At 28.1% G+C, this 12,461-nt stretch overlaps 1 long non-coding RNA gene across 6 annotated transcripts; it reads left to right on the top strand.

Moving 5' to 3' along the window:
• The first annotated feature begins 1,517 nt into the window (after positions 1 to 1,517).
• LOC126851510 (uncharacterized) lies at positions 1,518 to 11,659 on the top strand. 6 transcript variants are annotated; one of them, XR_007687686.1, is made up of 13 exons: positions 1,518 to 1,629; positions 1,725 to 1,899; positions 2,231 to 2,320; positions 2,417 to 2,531; positions 3,604 to 3,743; positions 5,198 to 6,870; positions 7,486 to 7,821; positions 7,961 to 8,089; positions 8,207 to 8,443; positions 8,789 to 8,843; positions 10,217 to 10,470; positions 10,980 to 11,139; positions 11,381 to 11,659. It is a non-coding gene; the product is annotated as an uncharacterized LOC126851510 (long non-coding RNA). The 6 variants fall into 6 exon arrangements; XR_007687685.1 differs by lacking the exon at positions 1,518 to 1,629 and adding an exon at positions 2,695 to 2,780 and having other exon boundaries at positions 1,681 to 1,899; XR_007687687.1 differs by lacking the exon at positions 1,518 to 1,629 and having other exon boundaries at positions 1,681 to 1,899; positions 5,198 to 6,945.
• Positions 11,660 to 12,461: the final 802 nt, after the last annotated feature.

The following is a 12,461-nucleotide window of genomic DNA, read 5'->3' as shown; positions in this document are numbered from 1 at the left end:
GTATTGAAAGTTTTGTATGTGATGGATTTTGGATAAATATATAACATAAAAGAATTATAAATATTTTCAACAAGTTATTATTATATACATTTTATGATTCCATAAAGTGCGGCGCATTTATTCCTCAATTTAAGAATGAGTAATTATTATGTATTTGTCTGTATGATTAAAATCTTAAAAGTTAGATATTAGTATCGATATTATCGAGTGTGAAGCTCGCTCGCAAGTCTGTTCTTAAAGTAATCAGCAGGTTAGTTCTAGAAAGTCAATTCTGTACAGCTAGCTAGTTCTAAATAATGCTTCCTGATTCGTCGATCTAAGGAATTCTCCATTCCTTGCACTATTGATTATTATTACTAAAAGAATTAAAATATATTCGGTTTTTAAGCTAAATAACCATATGGAACTAGAATGATAAGCGATTAATAAAATTAATTAACAATTGAAATAAAAGCAAATGGATTAAATAATTGTTCTATATTCCATAAGTATTTTGCAATGATAAAAGCGGTACTTAATTACTAGCTAAAATATAGTTTTTAAAATTGGCAGGTCGTTACAAGAACCAACAAATCAAAACATAAAGTATTGATAAGACGACAATTTTGTTTTGCTGAATGCGGTCAATGCATCAATTTTACTAGTCTACGTAATCAAAGAAACCTACGTGATTCACTGCAACAAAATTTGAAATTTATTGCACATCACATCGGTTATTAATTTTATGTAAAAGTGTAAGTTTCCCAAAAATAATACAATTTAATTAACTGTAAAGAAACAATACTGTAATATAAACTTATATTAAATTATATTAAATATATAAAATAAATTCTCTCATATACGATGAGCGTGCAATAAGCTCCATAAAGTTCTCAAATAACATCGAGGTCTTGTAGAAATCTAAAAGATCTCATTAAAGAAATCTTTAAAACGTTTCTAAAAGATATCTATAAATGTTCGAAAAGATATCTTTAATATGTTTGTAATAGATATATTAAAGATATCTAAATGATTTCTTTTAAAAGATGTCTTAAAGACCATTATTGAAAGATATCTATTATACATCTTAAAGATGTCTCAAACATTAAGATTTCTAAATATATATATACATTTTTTATTTTATAATTACATGTTAAAACAAGTGTTATATATTATATAATTTAAATTACGCGGGATTAAGCTTTCTATTAAAGCATATTTTTCGACTACAAAAGTTCATACGTCCTCTTTTCATCATTTTGTGCTAGTCACATCACATATATATTTGGTTTTTTATCCTTTATTCGTGTGCATGATGTGTGAATGAGAAAGTACCTGTAAGCAGAGAATAAAGCGGGGAGCACACACTTTTGCATAAGCGCATAACAATAAGCATAAGGAAATTGATTGGTTCATTTTCTTATGCATACATTTGTGGACCAATCAATTTCTTTATGTTTATGGTTATGCGCTTATGCAAAAGTGTGTGCTCCCCGCTTTAACCTCGGTTCCTAACCTAACCTAACCTAACCTAATTTAATGAGAAATAAGTCATGCAAAGGCATGAAAAATGTGTGTGAGTGGTTATAATGTGCATAATATGTAAAAGTGATAAGCGGGGAACACACACTTTTCCATAAGCGCATAACCGTAAGTATAAGGAAATTGATTGGTTCATTTCGTTAGACATATGTTTGTGGACCAATCAATTTCCTTATACTTATGGTTATGCGCTTATTCAAAAGTGTGTGTTCCCCGCTATATAATGTGTAAAACTGTGCAAGCGTTCGCAATCGTCGCAATGTGCTAAGTTCGAGTCGCCATTGAGTCCGTAGGATCTCTTCTAATTGTGCGCATTGGTGGAGTTCTCCCTGCGAGGGACGACTTTCCTAAGAGTAGTGTGACTTTAGGTGATTAAAGGTAATCTTTTTTTTCTTTTAATTAAATTTGTATGGAATGCTACATGAAATTATAAATATTTTTATTCACGTAATATTTATTAGATACATTAAATTTATTTTAAAAAATTTATTTTAAAAAAAATTTATTTTAAACCACATTATTTCTGTTACAAATTGAAGATTATCTAGTTGTAATAAAACCATATGGCAAATATAATAATAAGGCTTTAAATGCCAAAAAGATGCAATAAAAGATAAAAAGATGTAATGGTAGACTAGTTGTGTATCTGCATATTGTCGAAGTCTATTTGTCTTTAGAATTAATTATTTTTTTGATATTTTCTTTTTAGTGATGAGAATGACGATAAAGAAACTGGTAGTGAGATATTAGACTTCTTTAAATCATTATTTGGCACACCTGCTGTTTGAGTCAAAAACAGGTAATTCTATTTTTGCAAAGATCTTGTTACTGTATAATATATATATATATATATATATATATATATATATATATATATATATAAAATTTTTATTAGGAATAATGATTCCCGGCACTGTTCTCTTGCATTGAGCCAATATATTTGCTGCTTGTCTCATATTTAAAGATGTTTTTTATTGTCCTGGATGATATCCTAACATTGTTATTACAAGGTATAGATTTATTTCAACTTTTTAATCTGTTTTAATTGTGTGAAAGAATATGTTATTGTGCATGCTGATTCTAATTATTGATTTTACTCATTTTCAATAATATTGATTTATTGAGTTTAACAGACACTTTGATAAAAGAATTTCATTTGTATTTTTTTTAAAGAGCTACATACTCTACGCATTCTCAAACAGTTCTCTTTATCTTCTGTCTATTCGCACCACACAAGTCTGAACAAGTATGTAACTCGGGTTAGTAGTTCAAAATTCTAATACTATTAGATTCTAATAGTAACATAGATTTTAATAGTAACATAATGATTAGATTACTTATTTTAATAATGATAATGACTAGAAAACTTATTTTTTCTAAAATATATTTTTAATTTGATTTACGCAAAGAATAACTTATATGATTTAACTTGACACCAGATAAGAGTTAAGATTAAGAGATGTTTCTTTTCCTTTAAAATTTATTATAAATTTTTATATTTTGACTTAATTTTTTCTTATTAATATAAATTATCACTTTTCTATTTTTTAAAATTATATATAAAATAATATGTAATATTATATGAGTATTTTATCACAAAATTTATTTAAAAATTTATTTTTTAATTGAATATATATATTTCTATTTGTTCTTTTAGATTGAGTTGTTAAAATTTTAGCATTAATATAAATATTATAATTCACAAGAATTTATTTTGTTAAAACGTAATGCGATGATTTCTTTTTTAAATAATTTAACGATTCTAAGGATTGTCATTAAAGCGTTGGATAAATATCTGTATTTACGACTTCTGTTTAATTTTAATATAAAGTTATAATGTGCGATAACAAGCAATGTTAAATTTTGCAGTTACATACAAAGTTAAATCTAGATTCCAAGTTTTGAAAGCAATAGAAATATGAATTTAACTTCTTTTTCAAATCTCCTATTTATTTTAAATATTAATGTTTATTGGTGGATAAACATATTTACAAAACATATTTACAATGTCACTTGATATTTACATGTTACAGTTGACTGTTTTTATATTTACTGTGTTTATTCATTTGCTTTCGATTACAGGATTTCCTTTGGGTTAAAGGTTAAAGGAACAGTATACGACGAAAATCACTCAGTGCAATTATTCACATTTGCAGATTGCGAAAGAAAAAATCTTTGATATATATTAATAAAGCAATTATATAAGCTGTAAATTTTACGACGTAAGTATACGACGATATTATAAATATACAGTTAATACAGGATGTATCATAAATTACGTTTTGAAGCATTTCTAGCATCTCTCAAATCATAACGTCTGTCACAATGATGGCAAATTATTTGAACATCTTTAATCTTACTATTTGTTATTTAATTAATGATATATTTATTGTTATCAAGACAAAACCAAATTTATTGTCGTCAAGAATTTAATTTATTGTTATCAAGACAAATTTCACTACAAATTTTAATTCAAATATAAATAATAATAATTCATACAAATTTTTTGATTATTTGATAACTCTTGAAAGAAGGCTTAAATGTAATTTCGTTATTTTTTATTTTGGATTTATTTTGATGTTTAATTCATTCTCCAGAGATGACGTGACTTATGATACATTCTGTATAAAATGTGTTTCTATTTTACAATGTGTGCCTATTTTACAATGTGTGTTTATTTATAATGTGTGTCTATATTTACACTTATATTTTTATATTTTTATGTATACTTATATTTTTTCTAGTACTTTTTGAAAAGTATTTTTCCAATTTTTTTATGTTTAAATATGCTATCATAACATAATAAAAGACACAAAAATGTCCATCTTTACTGCTTTAGTTGTGATTTATGAATGTGACATCCGAAATTTTATTGCTTATATTCAAATTAAAGCATTAAAAATAGACATTTTTTATTACATGTAGTGACAGCAAATTTGAAAGTAAAAAATATTCCAAAAATACCTTTTTTTATTTTGTATTATATTTTACATTTTATTTGATATCGCATACGAATTATACGCATAACGAATTATTTGTAAAAAGTAATATCGAATAATAATAATAACAATAATAATAATAATATTAATATATACTAATAATAGTATAATAATAGTTATAATAAAAAAAATAATAATAGTAATAATAATAATAGAATAAGAATAATAAATAATAACGAAAAATATAAAGAAATAACAAATAATAATAATAAATGATTTATAAAAATCCATTTTTAAAATTAACAATTATAGATGTAATAATTTTGAAAACAAACATAATAGTGCCGAAAAGGAAAAGATACGAGGATTTTAGTCGGTTTCAACAATGGCGTCGACAACAAGAAACAGATTGCACAGTTAATATTACTCATACAAAAGAGATTCTTCAAGAAGGGCCTATTGATTTTGACTTTTTGATATATTGACATTGTTTTTTTAGAAAATAGTGATTCAAATAACAATAATGTGTCTAAAAATGTTGAAAAATATAGGACTGACTCTTATCCAAATTTTAAAGAATCTGACATAGAATTGGATGAAGAATTGTCTGGCGATAATCAATATTGTGAAGTTTTGAATTTTAATCCACAAAAAGAACTTCCATTACGAATATTTCTACGATCATGGAATTTTGAGAATAATATTACTCATGTAGCTATTACAAAATTGTTGAAAAGTTTCAGAGCTAATGGACACGAAAATCTTCCTTGTGATGCACGAACATTATTGGAAACTCCAACAACATCAACGATTAGTCAATCTGGCACTTTTTATTATCATGGATTACAAAATCACTGAAAGCTCATTTACAACAAACTAGATCTCTCTATAAACATCCAGAAAATCCAATTCAAATCTACTTATTGACGAATTACCCTTAGCAAAAAGTTCAAAATCACAATTTTGGCCACTTTTGGGACAAATTATTCACGCAGATTATCGGGAAAAACCATTTGTCATTGGAGCATTCCATGGATACCGTAAACCGACCAAACCTGATGAAATCATCAATTTTTTGAAGAATATAATGAAATTCAAGAAAAAGGATTTCAGTATGGAGGAAAGAAATACAAGATTTTGATAAATGCTATAATATGTGACGCTCAATGCAAAAGCATTCATGAAATGCATTAAAGGCCATACAGGATATTATGGATGTGACAAATGTGAAGAGGAAGGTGAATGGAGAGATAATCGAATGTTATTTCTTAATGAAAATGCTCTATTACGCACGAATGAGAAATTTTTATTACGACATAATGTGATCATCACTTGAATAATTCACCTTTGGAAAAAATAAGATTGAAAATGATAACACAGTTTCCCTTAAATTATATGCATCTCATTTGTCTTGATGTCGAATGAAAAGACTTACAAAATTGTGAATCCGAGGAATAAAGGGTGTTAAATTATGTGCTTCTCAAATTCAGCAGTTATCTACAGATTTGAAGCTGTTAATACCATATAAACCCATGGAATTTTCCAGGAAACCAAGAGGTTTAGATGAATTGGATCGCTGGAAAGCGACGGAATTTAGGCTATTTCTCTTATATACGGGTTTGGTTACTTTGTGGTCATATTTGCCAAATGATTACGTAAAACATTTTTATGTCCTACATTGTGTAATTTCCTTTTTTTGCCGAATCCTGCCGATTGGATTTACAATAATGAATATGCACATAAATTGCTAAGTAAATTTTATACAAGCAGTTAAAATATTATATTCTGAATCTTACATTACGTACAACATGCATAATTTGATTCACTTGCATGAGGATGTCAAGAATTATGGCTGTTTGGATATGTTCAGTGCTTTTCCTTTTGAAAATTATTTTCAAGAATTGAAACAAATGCTGAGAAAAAGTGCACAACCATTACAACAGTTACACAGACGATTAATGGAAAAATCTAAAAATGCAATAAATATTGAATATGAACCTGAACAATATCCTATTTTTTAAAAAGTCAATAATGTTGAATTACCTTTTGGATGTACACATTCTCATCGAGCAGCAAAATTTAAGAATTTTACATTATCTTGTATCAAAGAAGCTGATTCTTATTGTTACATGGATAAAGATGTTCTTAAGATTAATTATATTGGCAAAAAAAAAAAGGAGAATCAATAAGAAAATAAGATATATATATAATAATGTAATAAGAAAAATATTGAAAAATTCTTGCAATATTATTTCATATCCATGCGATTCACGATATTTAAGAATTCATGTCGGAGATGAATGGTCTGAAGCTGGAATACATTCAATTAGCAAAATAAGTGCCAAGGCAATTTGACTTTCTTATAAAAACACATTTTGTATAATTCCTATTCTGCACACAAATGATTAAAGTGAGTTATCGCCATTGACATATAAAATGGACTGTATTGATGGCAAATGGAAGTAGAGTCATATGAGTATTATAGGTGAGAGAAAGCAGATAATATGAGATCATATTCTGTCTCTTTCTAATAGAGGCTGATTGGCAAGTACTGTTAATTGTTAATTGTTTGCCAACCAATTAGGCTTTACTAGAAAGAGACGAAGCAGAGAAAGTATTTGCCTTTCATTCTATTCGTGCAGCTCCCCTACCACTGCTATCAGTAGTCCATTGTATGTCGATGGTTATTACTTAATAAGTTGTTACTTGTACATAATGTCAGAAAATTTTATTTTATTTATCTAATTTATTTTGTTATAAATTTTTTAACGATCGCCGACTAAAACCTTTTATAGCGTTACTCAAGGTAATAAGCTTTTGATAACATATTTTGAAATTAAAAGGTGCTCTGTATTTCGCTATGATTATCATATTATTAATGATTGTAATCAATTAGATTTTTTATGATAATAAAGTGTATTAATTTTATATAATTTTATTTAATTTTGTATAATTTTATAAAGTTACCGTTTTCGAATATTTTTTTAAATACTTATCATAATTTAATCAATATTTATTATTTCAGCTGTATAATATCATATTTTGGGATCAGTATCGCCAAATCATTCCTCACAATTGGATGAACTTAAAGGAAAAAACATTTAAATGTCCTCCATCAAAATATAACACGACTAATGCAATAAAAAAAAATCAATCCTGGAAGTGACTGGAAACTTTACAATTATCATAAAATTTTGGGACCATACGATACGTATGACAAGGTTCGAGAAAAAAATGTATTGATATTTCTACTTCAGATGAAAATCAACTAGCTGTTTTAAATGAAGTTCGACAACTTTGAAACGTTTGATAACGCCGAAAACATTTTATGACGATTCTGACAATTTTGACGCGTCTAATGGTAAGTTTATAATATTATTACAACAAATAAAATAATAGAAAATATATTTAAAATATAATATAATATAAAATAAATACATAAATTATTTTATATATTGATAAATCGTAAATTTATAAAATATAATTTTGTTATATTGCAGCAAGTATTTCTAAAAAACGTAAAATTGAACAGTCCATCAAATTATAAAACGCATGATAATAAAGTTAAAATTATAAATATTGAAAGATGTTCTATTGAATCAGCAAACCCAGAGTCTGACATAAAGCATGTGAGTATTTTGAAAATGGAAAACGCTTAAAGATATTTTATTTAAATGTAATGTGCGTACATGTGGTATTAAAATTTATTTATATATATAAATTGATATTTACTTTTAATCTTCCAGAAAAAGAAAACCTTATGCTTTGCCAAAAAAAGCAATCTTTTAACAATATTCCTCTATCTTTAAAGCATCATCCATTTTCAGTTGAAATTTTTCAAGACAAAAATAATGAAGATGAAGATATAAATAATAGTTTTGACTGTATTCAAGGAATTGATAATAACAATGAACATGAAGAAGTTGATTTTAATGAAATCGAAAATGAAGAAATCAATGAGGAAAATGAAAATTCAAATATAGGTATATCTTTTGTCATATATCATAGTTTCTGAAGAAACTTGAAGGTTTTCTGGGTTATCGCATGTTGAAATTGTGACATCAGAAGCGAAAAAACACACTGAAAATTCTTAGATGCCATTTTCAAACAAAAAGATATAAAAAGTGTGTCAAAAGATTTTAAAAGTGTACTAAAGCTCTCCAAAGTGGTGTTTTATCTTTTTTTTTTTTTTTGGAAATGGTAATTAAGAATTTTCAACGTGCGCTTTCTCGCCTTTGATGTCACAATCTAACATGGCCGCGACGAATACTGAGAAGTCTTAATAAAAATTTAATCATTTTTTAATCTATTTTTATTATTTCATATAGAAGCAGAGGTGAATGTAGAAATGAATGTTGACGAAGATATACATACAACTACTACGTAAGTGACATTTTTCTTTAAGGTGATTAATATGAAAAAATTAAAACTGCAAATCATTTTAATAAGTAATATTTTTAATATTGTGGTGTATTCTTTTTATATACTTATTATTACTTTCATAAAATATATTTATTATTATATATTATACTTTATTATATAATATACTTATTATTACTTTTATAAAATATTTTTATTGTATAAAATATTATAATTTATTGATTTATATTACAACTTTTCATTATTATGTAAGGGGCCGCTTCACGAGCGGTTTCGCGTGCGCGGACAGCGCAATCGGGATCAGGATTCGTGAAGGGGTTGAAACACAATTGTAAGACGTGAGTTGAAAAGTACGTCGTTTATTTGCCACTCAATGGCAATGGTCAGCTGTTACAATCTTATACGAGTCGATACAATAATATCCGCACTGTTGTGACGCCGGTCTAGACAGTTTTGCGCGTCTTGTTAAAGGGCCCGGCTCGAGGCGCGGGGCGCGTGCCGTGAGACGGGCGCGTGCCTGTAGGCGCGAGGTGCGCGCGGTAAGGCGGGCGCGTGTTAACAACGTATGTGAGAGTACTATCGATATCGCGCGGTGTGATATTGTTACAGATATGCGCGGTAAGGCGCGTACAATATGTGGCCGGGTGATCGGCGCGAACTGCAGGGTAGCGACCTGCAGTTGGTCTATGCGTCGGTATCGGTGATCGCGGCGCGTGTTCCCAGAAAAGGTTCGTAGGATGCGAGTTGCGCGGAGTTCGGACGATCAGGTGTATGGATCAAAAGGCTCGAGAATACTCGAGGAGAGCGGCGAACTCGTCCACTCTCGGTCCTTTACGGAGGTTTGGTGACAGGATTCGTCTCTAGAACAGGTAGTTGAGAATTCTCGACGGAGGCTGCGAACACGTCAACCTCCGGTTCACTGTCTTTCGACGGTTTGGAGCGGTTTCTGGTATTGTCTCGTGCGTATTGCTCGAGCGGATTCAGTTGCCGGTCTGGTACAGATCTGTGATCTGTCGGGCTTTTTATACCCTTGCGGTTACGGAGCGGTTGCGACACCCGCGCCGTTTACATCCCCCTCGGGATGGGGGATACGACGCGGGGCCTCCGGCGTTGAGCGTTCGGCGTTCGCCGGGAACGCTCGGCGCCGCTCGGCGATCGGCTGTTTACGACAAACACCGTTGGTGTTTGTTATTACTTTAAAAATAGGGCGCTAAGCGCCTCTGCCCCTGCCCGGCTGGTGTTCTTCCGACGGGCGACGTGTCGAGAACGATGGGGGGATGCATCGTTACATCTACATTAAAAATATAAAGTTTTACTGACAATAATTGCATCAAAAAGTAACTGATAAAATATAAATGATTTTTTTTTTATTTTAGATGCTGTACATGAAAAAATAAATATTTTACAAGAAGACTTCCAGCAATTTAAAACAGAGATGAGACACGAAGCAAATAGAAATAAAACAAAACTTCAAGAAATACTTACCATTTTAGAGAAGAGAACAATTTCAAAGAAAAGAAGAAAATGTAGAAATAACGATGAATTTGATGCCTGATTTTCAATTGACATCCGTGGAGAAATATATACGATTCGATGAAAGAAAAATGATGAAGCAATTCGTAAATGCTTTGTAAGTACTTTTTATATGTATGTAAATTTTGCAATGAAATATCTCAGTCTGTTTCAAAAAAATTGGTAAAATTTCAAGAAGTTTAAGATGTTTTTGAAAATCCTTATAAATTTGTAATATATGAAATATTCTGAAAAATATAAGATATGAGAATTTTTATTTAATAAAAATTACATTTCAATAAATAAATGATTAATGAAAGATGGATAAGAAATACTAATAATAATACCAACAATAACAATTTTATAAAGTATATAACATATGTATATACTGAAAGTTATAGTTTTCACTGTTTTATTTATAATAAATAAATGTATAATAAAATTAAAGTACAGCTGCAACAAATATTGGATAAATATAAATATATATAAATAATAAATTTATGAAGATTAAAAAAAAGAAATATCTTAAACTTTTTGAATTTTTATTAAATTATAGAATATATCAAACTAAGAATATAATAAATATTAAAAATAAGTATATCAATAATAACATGACATTCTTTTCAGTACAATAAAATAAAGCATATTGGTGGTGACACAGTACAAAAAATGATTTCCAATATACTCACAACCTGCATTACATTTGAGGTAGGACACAAGTTATCTTGGACTGGTGCAAAAAATAGTGTTGCAATCAAAAATTCTACTTTTGCAAACATTATAGTTGGTAAGTGTACTGTAATAAAAGATTATTTATATATTTGCTTTTCAATTTCTTTCCATTTGCGTTACTTCCTTATTTATATTCTTTGTGAATAATATACAAAAATATTAACATGTAAAATGTATAAGAATTATAACTTGTTAACAACTTTAAATACTAATATATTTTTCTTTATAATTATTATATAAATAGAGTACATTTTTCGATATATTTATTTACTAATATAAATGTGTACATTATCCAGGAGCTGTAACTCATGCAAAAGAAAAATCTGATTGTACCATTGCATTAATTGTTAAACATATAAGGAATTGGTTGCAACATGCAGGTGATAAAATGCGATATCGGATGAAAAAGATGTAAGAAGGAGGAAGAAATATCAATGTTAAATTCAGCGTTAAATATATTAAATATATATATAGTAATTATATATATAATAATTCTATTAATATGCAATGTATATTTTCTATGTATAATATTTCTATGTATAGTTCTAAATATATAGCCATGTTTTCACATAAAATAGTGTTCTAGTTCTTAAAAAAACAATTTTAACATATATGGCATAACAATGTTAAATTTATCAATTAAAAGTTGCTGCAAACAATCATGCAGCAACTTTTAATTAATAAACTTAACATTTTCATGCTATATATATTATTATTTATTCTCTAACATCGATTTAGATCTATTAAGATATCTTTAAGGCATCTAAAAAATATTGTTCAAGACATCTAGAAGGTATCTTTCAAGAAATCTAAAAGATATCTTTTAAGTTGTCTAATAGATTACTAAGACTTCTTTTAGATATCTAAAGATATCTAAAAGATATCTTTAAGACATATACAGATATCTGAAAGATATCTGAAACTGTTTCATAAGACATCTTTTAGATTCCTAAAAGATATCATTTGGTACAAAATGAAAGACATCTCTAGATATGGTAAGACATCTCTTAGAAATCTAAAAGATATCTTTTTGTCTATGTGTTAGCCGGTCAACATTCACTTTTATAATTTTTTTTTACAAATCATTTATTGATCGCTTGTTGGCCTAATTACAACGTTTGTTGGTTAATATTTTTTTTGAAAATACAAAAATAAAATTTTGTGTGAAATTAGCCGGAAAGATATTATTTTTGTTTCAATCTTAGTTCAATCGACGCACAATCGTTTGTTGGTCACGGAAAAACTAATCAAAACGTTTGTTGGTTCATATTTGCCTCGAAAAACAAAAAAAAAAAACTAATGCAATAAGGGTGGCGGGAGAGGTAAAACATTAATTAAGAGCGACTTCATCGATTTCAATGACCTTGATATATGTTG

This window comes from Cataglyphis hispanica, chromosome 1 (assembly GCF_021464435.1).
Source record: "Cataglyphis hispanica isolate Lineage 1 chromosome 1, ULB_Chis1_1.0, whole genome shotgun sequence".
Classification (NCBI taxonomy): domain Eukaryota; kingdom Metazoa; phylum Arthropoda; class Insecta; order Hymenoptera; family Formicidae; genus Cataglyphis; species Cataglyphis hispanica.
Note: the sequence above shows the minus strand (reverse complement) of the source record. Positions and strands in the feature narration are given on the sequence as shown.